This window comes from Phalacrocorax aristotelis, chromosome 15 (genome assembly GCF_949628215.1).
Source record: "Phalacrocorax aristotelis chromosome 15, bGulAri2.1, whole genome shotgun sequence".
Lineage (NCBI taxonomy): Eukaryota > Metazoa > Chordata > Aves > Suliformes > Phalacrocoracidae > Phalacrocorax > Phalacrocorax aristotelis.
The window spans coordinates 434,906-443,913 of record NC_134290.1 but is presented as its reverse complement, the minus strand read 5'-3'; the positions used below and the strand labels follow the sequence as shown (position 1 = coordinate 443,913).

The following is a 9,008-nucleotide window of genomic DNA, read 5'->3' as shown; positions in this document are numbered from 1 at the left end:
ACTTACGGACTCTGGATTACAGTGCTACACATTTGGCGTAGATGCAAGCAGAGGGAAATGTCCAGGCTTCTCTTACATGATCACACTGCTTCAGAGCTTTACTGGTGATCTTAATTCTCTGAAAGGAGGCTGCTTCTTTCTTCCAGTGACTCCTAAGAACTGGAGAATCTGGACAGAGTACCTGGGGAAAGGCAGGATCAGCCTTCCCAACAGCTTCTCACTTGTAGTGGGTATTGTCCAAAAGTATGATGTTCATCACCATCAGGGAGACGGAGTGAGGGTCAGGCCTGAAAGTAGTAGTTACAAGGATGGAACATGTGTTTGCACAGTGGGGAACAGCAGAACTGAGTACCGCCACTTCAGGGTTGATACGAGTACCTACCCAGTGCTCCACTGGAAGTGAAAAAGTGCAACTACCAACAGAACACGCCAGACAGCTACCGCAACACACAAAGCCCTCCTTTTTACCCACTCCTTTCATCCTCGTTTGTCTCTTGGGACAGTAGGTCTGCCTCTCCTCTGAGATAATTTTCTCACACCATATACTGATATGTTTCAAAGCTGCCCAAGTTTTTTAAGAGGGCTTCAGATCTGAAACACCAATCATCCAGAAGGGAGCCAGAGTGCAAATCAAGTGAATTTCAAAAAGGAAGTATCTTTAATGCTCAGATTTGAACCTCAACAACAACCCTGAACAATGGTTAGGCCTGCCTTTTGTTCACAATCTTGACGATGGAGCCCGAGTGTCAATCAAGAGGAAATAAACTATGGCAATCATGCTGAATTTTTCCCCAAAGAGTTTTCTGCTAGGCTTTTAGGTCTCACAATATATAGGCAACTACTTTACTACAGTCTGAGGTGATAAAATCATGAGCATATTAGGTGACTTAGATGATGTACCACTTTCTCCTACCTGGCACTGTCACTAGTGTTATTTGCTGTTTGCCAAAGCTGCAGCTGTTGCAAGGCTGGTGCCCATTTTGGCAATGGTGCTGCGAGTCATCTGCAGACAGGTTTCCTGAAGAACCCTAGAGAAGAGCAGAAGGGCTCTATAAATCCTGTTCTTCACAAGAGCTGTCCCCTACTTGTTCAGGAGATCCTGTGTACTTGACAAAAAAACAAAACAAAACAAAACTGGTGGGTAGGCGGTAGAAAAAAATGTATGGAAAAGTGAAGGTGGAAAGAAAGAAGAAAATGAAAGGTAAGACACAGTGAAGAAAAAAAAATATAATGGGCTGTGCGTGCTTCTGCATTGGAATCCTCTTGCTGGGCTCAGGGGTCCTGCCATCAGCTTTTGTATCCAGCTGAGGATTTACAGAAATAAAATCCTATATTTCCACACATCATAATTCACAAAAGACCAGCTATTGACTGCCAAGGGAGGTGTGACTGCAATCTAAATGTTGCTGAGCCTGGTAGAGCACTCCTCTTCCCCACTCCTAGACCTAGGCCAGAGTGATGGGAAAGGTGACAAGTTATTGAGCCACTGAGCTTCATTTCCCAAGAAGTGCCTTTGGATGACAGTGGAGATACACTAAAGCCATCAGCCGTTGTGTTAGGGCTGACAAAAGATTGATCCATGGATGAAAGAAGCAGTTTCTCTGCAATTCTGAAGCACCAAGTTTACTAGCTCTTCTCTCTGCTTTCAGAGAGCTTCAAACAGCCCTCAAGGGAGAAAAAAAGGACTTCAGTTTACACAAACCATGTCCACTTAGTTTAACTCATGCAGTGTTCATGATTCACCAAGTCATTTCCATGTCCTGACAAAGTCCTGCCACAGGGAGCTCCTCCCTCCTTCCATCACAACTTGCTTTTCTACCCCTTGTTATCCAAGAGCAGTCCAGAAACAAACACTCCCCGTGGTGAAAAGTCACTGTCTTTGAGGAATCCAACCCAGGGCTGTTTTTGCAACAACCAAGATGGACAGTACCTCCCTCTTCTGTTTCAGTCCTAGTGCTCATGAAAGTGCCAGATTCAGCTTTGCAAAATTAAGTCCTTTTTTCCAGAACTGATTTAGCTCTGGTGGAGGCAGTGGGTGTGTCTCAAATTCTGGAGAGGGATATGTCTGTCTGTGCCTGGTGAGATCAACCTTGAGATTGACTTCCCACCTTTCAATACCTGGGTTATGGTCTCTGACAAGTAGAAATGCAGCAAACCCATTGACTCGTTGTTTAAAAGTGACTGCAGAGAAGTAAAACATAAGAAGGGGTATTTAGGAAGAGAACTTGTCAGGTTCTGGTTTAGCACTTACTGCCTGAAATTTTTTCTTGCCTGAAGACAAATGAAAATATACTTGCAGAAATACAGGTTCTTTCTCCGTTTGCAACCAGGATCAGGAAACTTGTAATAAAGGAAATCATTACTGTTACCTGCATGTCCACTGACCAGCTCTGGCTTCTGTAAAGCAGCCACCGTTAATGGTTTTAAGACACAAGGAACACAAAACAGTTGCTGTGCAACATCCACATTAATTATTTCTTTCTCGCATTAGGTGAGACAGTGACATGAGCCTACTACACAGTGGGATTATCACAGATAAAAAGTTACCTGACTAGCCATGCCTCATGATTTATTTGCCATCCTCAAAGGTAAAACCAAAACTTGCATCTTACCAACAATTTACTCAGCAACATACCAAAGGTATTTCAGCCTCAGCCTATTTCCGTTCACAGGGATGAAAGTTATGCTAATGGGGAAGCTAGTACAGGAGACAATTATTCTCCAGCAAACTCTCCCCAGGCTGAAGAACCCTGGGTTTCCTGAAGGCAGTTCTGCACCAACTTTTCCAGAAGGTCTTCTTCAGGAACGAAGTCAGGCCCTTAAGAGAGCTGTCATTTATTTGCCATTGACAATTAATCTTAAATAAACCTCCACGTACCTGTACTCTCATTCCATGTTTAGCCAAACAATGTAATAAATTTTCTGCAATGAATACCTCAGAATTCAGCAAAAATAAAAGCAACAAAATCACGGTTTTTTTTTCTTTTTTTAACATCATCCTCCACCAGGCAAAATACTGCATCTACATCAGTATTTTGGCAGAGAGAAATATTCTCAAAACAACACTATCGCGGCAGTAATGTCCTCTGCTTTGGGAATGTGTTACCTTGATGTTTGTATAACCACAGGAGACCATTCAACAATGGCAATGTGTTAATTCCATTGACATAATCGCTCAAATTCAGTCACAGGGGTTAGTGATTTCTTTTTTTACATGGCTCTTTCATCTAAAAGAGAATAAGGCAGGACATAATGGATGGTTAGGTACATGTTAAATGGTTACAAGATGCAGCAAATTTCAACTGGGGAATAGGAAACAGTGAAAAATCCAAGTAAGCCTTGATTAGAAAAAAAATACTTGGTTTTGCTGCACTGCATTATCCCAGTTTCTCAGCAATCAGAGCTAAGGACTCTCCAAAAAACTAAGCATGTTTACACTTACATGAGCAAACACTTGTTAACCTTCTCCAGAAATCTGCTCATGGGAAGCTCAGTTATTCACCCTGGCAAAAACTCAGGTGGCTTTCTGTATGGCTCTTGTTTAACTCAACTGTGGGAGCAGTTCCTAGTAGATACTAATATTCACTCACTCAAAAATTAAAAACACCATAGTTTTAACTAAAATTGGTTAGAAGATAAAATTATGAACAATTTAAGATATATAAAAATGTCCTAGCTTCAAATTCAGTGGCCATTTGTGGTGGGTGGGGTTTTTTTTCTTTTTTTTGACAAGCAGTTTCCATTTTATGGAGATAACAAATGGAAGATAAATGGTTAATTTAAAAACTCACCAGCTAGTGGGAAAGCTCTGATGCAAAGTTCAGTTCTTTGGACTCTTATGATTTAACCAATAAATCAGTGGTGTTGTTATGAAATAGGTGTGGAAAGTGAATATTGACAAAACCTAGATAGAGAACACCCCACGAATGAGCCAGCTTCTAGTCCATCATACCCAGTAAATATTACCAGCTCTGCTGCTGCTGTTCTGAAAGCCACCAGGATTTCCTTGCTGGAACAATATCAACCACTGAGGATGGGAGAGAAAAGCTGTTAAAGAAAACAATATTTCTAATAAACACCCTGTAACAGGGATAACACTAAAACAGGTATCACTAAACAGAACTTCATTTTATGATCTCCCTTCCTGGAACTTATGTAGATAAACACCAATTGCTCTCCAAAGTTAATCTATATGCTATAGCCATCATAATTTCAGAGAGAATTAATTGGGGAATTTTGACTTCCTTAGCATTGCTCTCAAATTAATGTAGCACAATTTTAGAGCTACAGTTTTTCCTGTTTACTCCAATTGATTTGTTATCTAAACCTCATGTTACATTGTCATTTTATTTGCACACTCTACTACATCCAAGCCTATTCTTTATAGTCACTCTGTTTCCCACAAACTTCATTTGGGCTGAGATTTTTACCAGCAGAGATACTTCTACCTTTCTTTGGCCTTTGCATTTTTCAGTGGTTTAACTGTGAACTCCAGTTTGCATGTATTAAGGAAGTTAAGTCTATTTATTTTAAAGCACCTGTTTTTGATTGAAATTTTAGTTGTAAGAATACTTTAGGTCACTAAAGAAATCGTATACAGTGTAAGCCTACAGTGAAATAGAAGCTGATGATGCCCTTTCCTATCTTCATTTAAATCAACAGTAGTGACACATTTATATTTAGGTACCTTGTTGAATAGGGCACATATTTTAGAAGAAACCTTGTCTTCCTCCTCTCTCCCTCTTCCCCAGCAGGCTCTCTACACTTGGAAATAACATTTCCATATTTTTATATCCTTTACAGCTACTTTTCCATTTGTCTTCATAGCACCAGATAACACAACAGTTGCCGCACTGTGCTGTTTAGTATCCGAGTTCTCATTACTGAAATGTGACTATATACACCAACTGGGCACTTTAACAGTAATGTAAATATTTCTGAGTTTTACTGAAATTGCAAGAAGCTCATCTTATTAAAAAAGGAAATGCAGTAGGAGTGCACATAAGCACATACTATTCACTCTCTCTTACATTTTAATTGAATTATCAATTGTCTAAAAGTGAACTCATTAATTTAGACGGTAACATCTCCAGAGCAGTCATCTGAATTATGTGCAGTTGTTAGAGGACCTCGTGTCTGCCTCTTAACAGCTGCCAATACAGATGTCCAAGGAACTCAGCCTGGGGAGGTGTCCTGCTCCTGGAGAGGGAGGGTTGCAGTGCTCAGACCAGGCTAAGCACCTGTCATCCCAGCGGAGTAGGGACACATTTGTGGCCCAGGGGGAGGCAGTGGAAGACATGGAGGGATTAAAACTACTCTGAGGCTGCAGGCTTTCTAGTACTCCTGCACTGCTTTCCCATTTTCTTTCTTACATTGAGAAAACCTGCTATAATAACAACTTCCAAAGAAAAGCACAGACCTGGTAAAACTTGCCACTGTAGGAGAATCTTTGCTCAGTTCATTGGAAGATTGATTTTAGAGACAATGAAAAGCATCCTGGTGCACTCGGCTTGTTTAGCTTCTATAAAAAGACCCACGTCTCTGTCTTCTGACAATTAAAACGCCAGTCTGACAGCACCACTGCCTAGATGCCAGTGGCCAGCTCTGACTGAACTGGCAGAATATAAAGGCTTCTTTATGCTAGCAAAGCAAGAGGCGTCAGTGGACCCAGGTTATTGACAAGAAACTCCCGCACTACTTTTTGCAGCAATACTTACTTTACAATGTGCAATCCTGAGCTGTTGTTATGTTCAAGAAAGCCAAACTGAAAAATCATGTTGTACCACTGCTCCTTGCTGTGAGACAACACGTCAGACTCTTTGTTTTGCTCCTAGGAAAGCCCATTTACTTATTCAGCATAGGAAGCATTTCCAGCAGTGCTGTCTACTGGGAAAGTCATCGCAGCACTGTTATTTGTTTGAACGTCATTGATTATTGAGGGCATAGCACTACAGTTGCTGCTGTAAGCTCAGTAACTTCCACTATGAATTGCTAAACCTTAATTTTTTTCCAAACCCACCCTAACTTAATGGAAATCTAATATACAGTCTAGACATTCCTAAGTGACAAATTTCCATATTCGAACTACGGTTTTCTGACATTCATACAGCACGGTGGTTTTATACATATTTAGTTCCATCTCTTAAGAGGAGAAGAAAACGATCATTGCAATCTTATTGAAGGAGTTCCACTTTATATACACTCACACATTTAGAAGAGAAAATGTGACTCCATATATTTTAGTGTGTAACTTAAGGAAATTAAATCTCTGGTGTGACACAGATTACAAAGAATCAAAGAACGCTTCTAAAGTATGAAACTTTTCTGCTCATACAACATTATTTACTAATTATTACTGAACAGTATGGATTCAGTGCTGTATTAGATATTAGTTCATGGTATGCATATTTGCAAATAAAACTCAGCTGCATATTATTTCTGTATCTGTTGAAAACCTCAGAGAAGTAAAACCAATGCAGATTATACGTAAATGTAGATATGTAGACAGGTTGTTAAGCTAACTGTAGTTATACATACAATTAAGCATTCACACAGGAAGCACTATGTCTAAAATGCTTTTAGCCTGCTACATGGCCTTTCACCTGCAGACGGAATAACATCACTCTAACTAAAATTAAATGAATACCTTTTCAATGTGGTTCTTATATGCTTATACCATATATGAATTTTGTTTATATTCCATTTATACTGGAATTCACTATTGTTTGCAGGGTCTCTGGAAGAGAAGGAAGAGAAAAAAATATGCTGAGAAATGAAAATTGAGAGGGGGATATCAGTGTCTAATCTGAGAGCAAAACCTACTTTTTACCATGTTAATGTTAACCTGGGTTTAGATAGGCAGTTTCCTTCAATAAGACAATGTACTTAGAGAGACATTGCGAAGTGTTTGTCCCACTGGGATTATATAATCGAATGCTTTTGTACCAAGCTATACACACAATAATTTAACTGCATAGATAAATCTTAAATGTAGGCAGAAGTGTGGTTTTACTTTTCCCATTGGTAGAAGAGACTTCTCCTGATTTGCAGGCAGCTCATGGCCTCAGCTCCATCTCACTATCCCATTCCATGTGCACTTCTGCCAGATGACTATAGTACTTAATCTTAGCTCCTGGCTGCTTTAGATACAGAGATGGTTATACAAGATTTTTTCCAAGCTTGAAAGCTACATATTTCTTCCACCGTTTTCATACACGTTTTGCCCCTAATTAGAATTTTGCTTTAACAAAACTATCTCAAAACACTTCACAGATCCATGAGTTGCACATTTATCACCTACTCTTGGGCTCAGTTACAGCAGTACAAACCCCCATATCACTGCAATGAACTAGGACTGCATTAATCAGGATTTACAATGACAAAACTAAAAGCATTATTTGAGTCATTTTACAAAAGATTAACTGTCAAAAGATACTTTCTCTCCCCCATTATAATATGCTGCACATTAAGAAAATGGAAAGCACCCAGTAGGGTTTTTATACGGGAATTGGGGGGGGGGGGGGGGGGGGAGGGGGAAGAAGAAACACACAGTTATGGGGCAAACAGATTGTGAAAAACAAGTATACAGTAAATCTGTTTTCTTGTTAAGTTGCAATAGTAATTGTAATAAAGTGAGCACTTCCCCTGCCCCGGCCAGGAACATGGGACAGAATCCTGTAAACAGACCACAAGGATTCTCATTCCATCTGCTTTGAATCAGACTGTGTATTATGAAAAGAACAGCACCATACAGTAGCAGAAAGCACTTAGAAGTAAAGTGAGGTCAAAAACAGCAATGCAATTTAGTCTTTCAGAAGTTTAAGGATAGATCCTGGTCATCCCTTTTAGGGTTTAGTGTGGGGATTGGGTTTTTCCCTTCTTCCCCCCCCACCCCCACCCCCCTTTTTTTTTTCCTGTTTCTTTTTTGTGCTAGGGCCCCCCCTAGTGCTACCAGAGCAGACAGTGTAGCTCCCAAATGACAGGATGAACTTTGAGCGCATGGCCATATAGAGATGCACTCACAGCTGAGAGATTGCGCTCCAGCCAGAGCTGCCACATGCCTTGTCCTTATTCATACATGACATTTTCTTAGAGATAAATCCAACCGTAGGATAAAATATATTTTTGAGATAATTTACAGAAAGCCCCCACGACATCCATAGCCACTGTGCTGTTGCATCTGAGCATTGCAAGGCTTCAACCTGAGCCTGCGTTGGAGCCTCTACAAGCACTGAACTCCTAAAGACATGGCAAACAGCTCATGCGCTCAGTAGAGATGTCTTGTGGGTAGTGGGGTGGGTGTCAGACAAATATGGCCCAGCCCATTTTTTATGGGTCAACTGCGGCCAAAATAAATCCACAGGCAGCAAGATACCCACATAACGTGCACAGAGGTTGGTGAGCTCTAACACAGCTTTGAAAAATGTGGAACAGGGGTTGGCTAACAAGTACTTGCTGATGGGGTGACATCCTCATAGATGCATTAGATAAACAGCAGCAGGAACAAGGAGACATGTCTTTAAATCTCTGGTGAGATTTGCCTGGAGTCTCTAAGCATTAATGTGAAAGAGCCATTCAAGTGAAGGCAAGCTGTCATCCAGAAGCCAACAAACCTCAGCTGCTGGCCTGTTGCCCTTCACAGTGCTACCTGTTGCACTGTGCCCTGCAACAACCGCCCAGTCCCTACAGTAACCTGGGCTTGTACAGCCTGTGGTACAGTACCCTAAGGTTACTCCCAAAATCCTGACACATGCTTCAAAGCTTAGCATTAGTGGATTCCTAGTCATCAGCTACAAGAAACGGAAAGACAGCAATTAGCACTCAGCACCTACGCTGAAATTCTTACTGTCATCTTCAACTGCAAGAACAAAGCCTCTTCCTCTCAGCTTTACATGACTAAGTAAGAAATCGTAAGATTTATGCCTGCTGCTTTTCCTTCTGAGCATCCCAATTCATCTACCCTGCCACCTTTTTCCTTAAAGAATGTGACAAGCACCTGCAGGAACAGA

At 40.8% G+C, this 9,008-nt stretch overlaps 1 long non-coding RNA gene across 1 annotated transcript; it reads right to left on the bottom strand.

Moving 5' to 3' along the window:
- Positions 1–220: 220 nt before the first annotated feature.
- On the bottom strand, positions 221–3,176 carry LOC142064955 (uncharacterized). Its single transcript, XR_012663247.1, has 3 exons — positions 3,107–3,176; positions 914–1,028; positions 221–287 (listed from the first exon to the last, which is right to left on the bottom strand). It is a non-coding gene; the product is annotated as an uncharacterized LOC142064955 (long non-coding RNA).
- Positions 3,177–9,008: the final 5,832 nt, after the last annotated feature.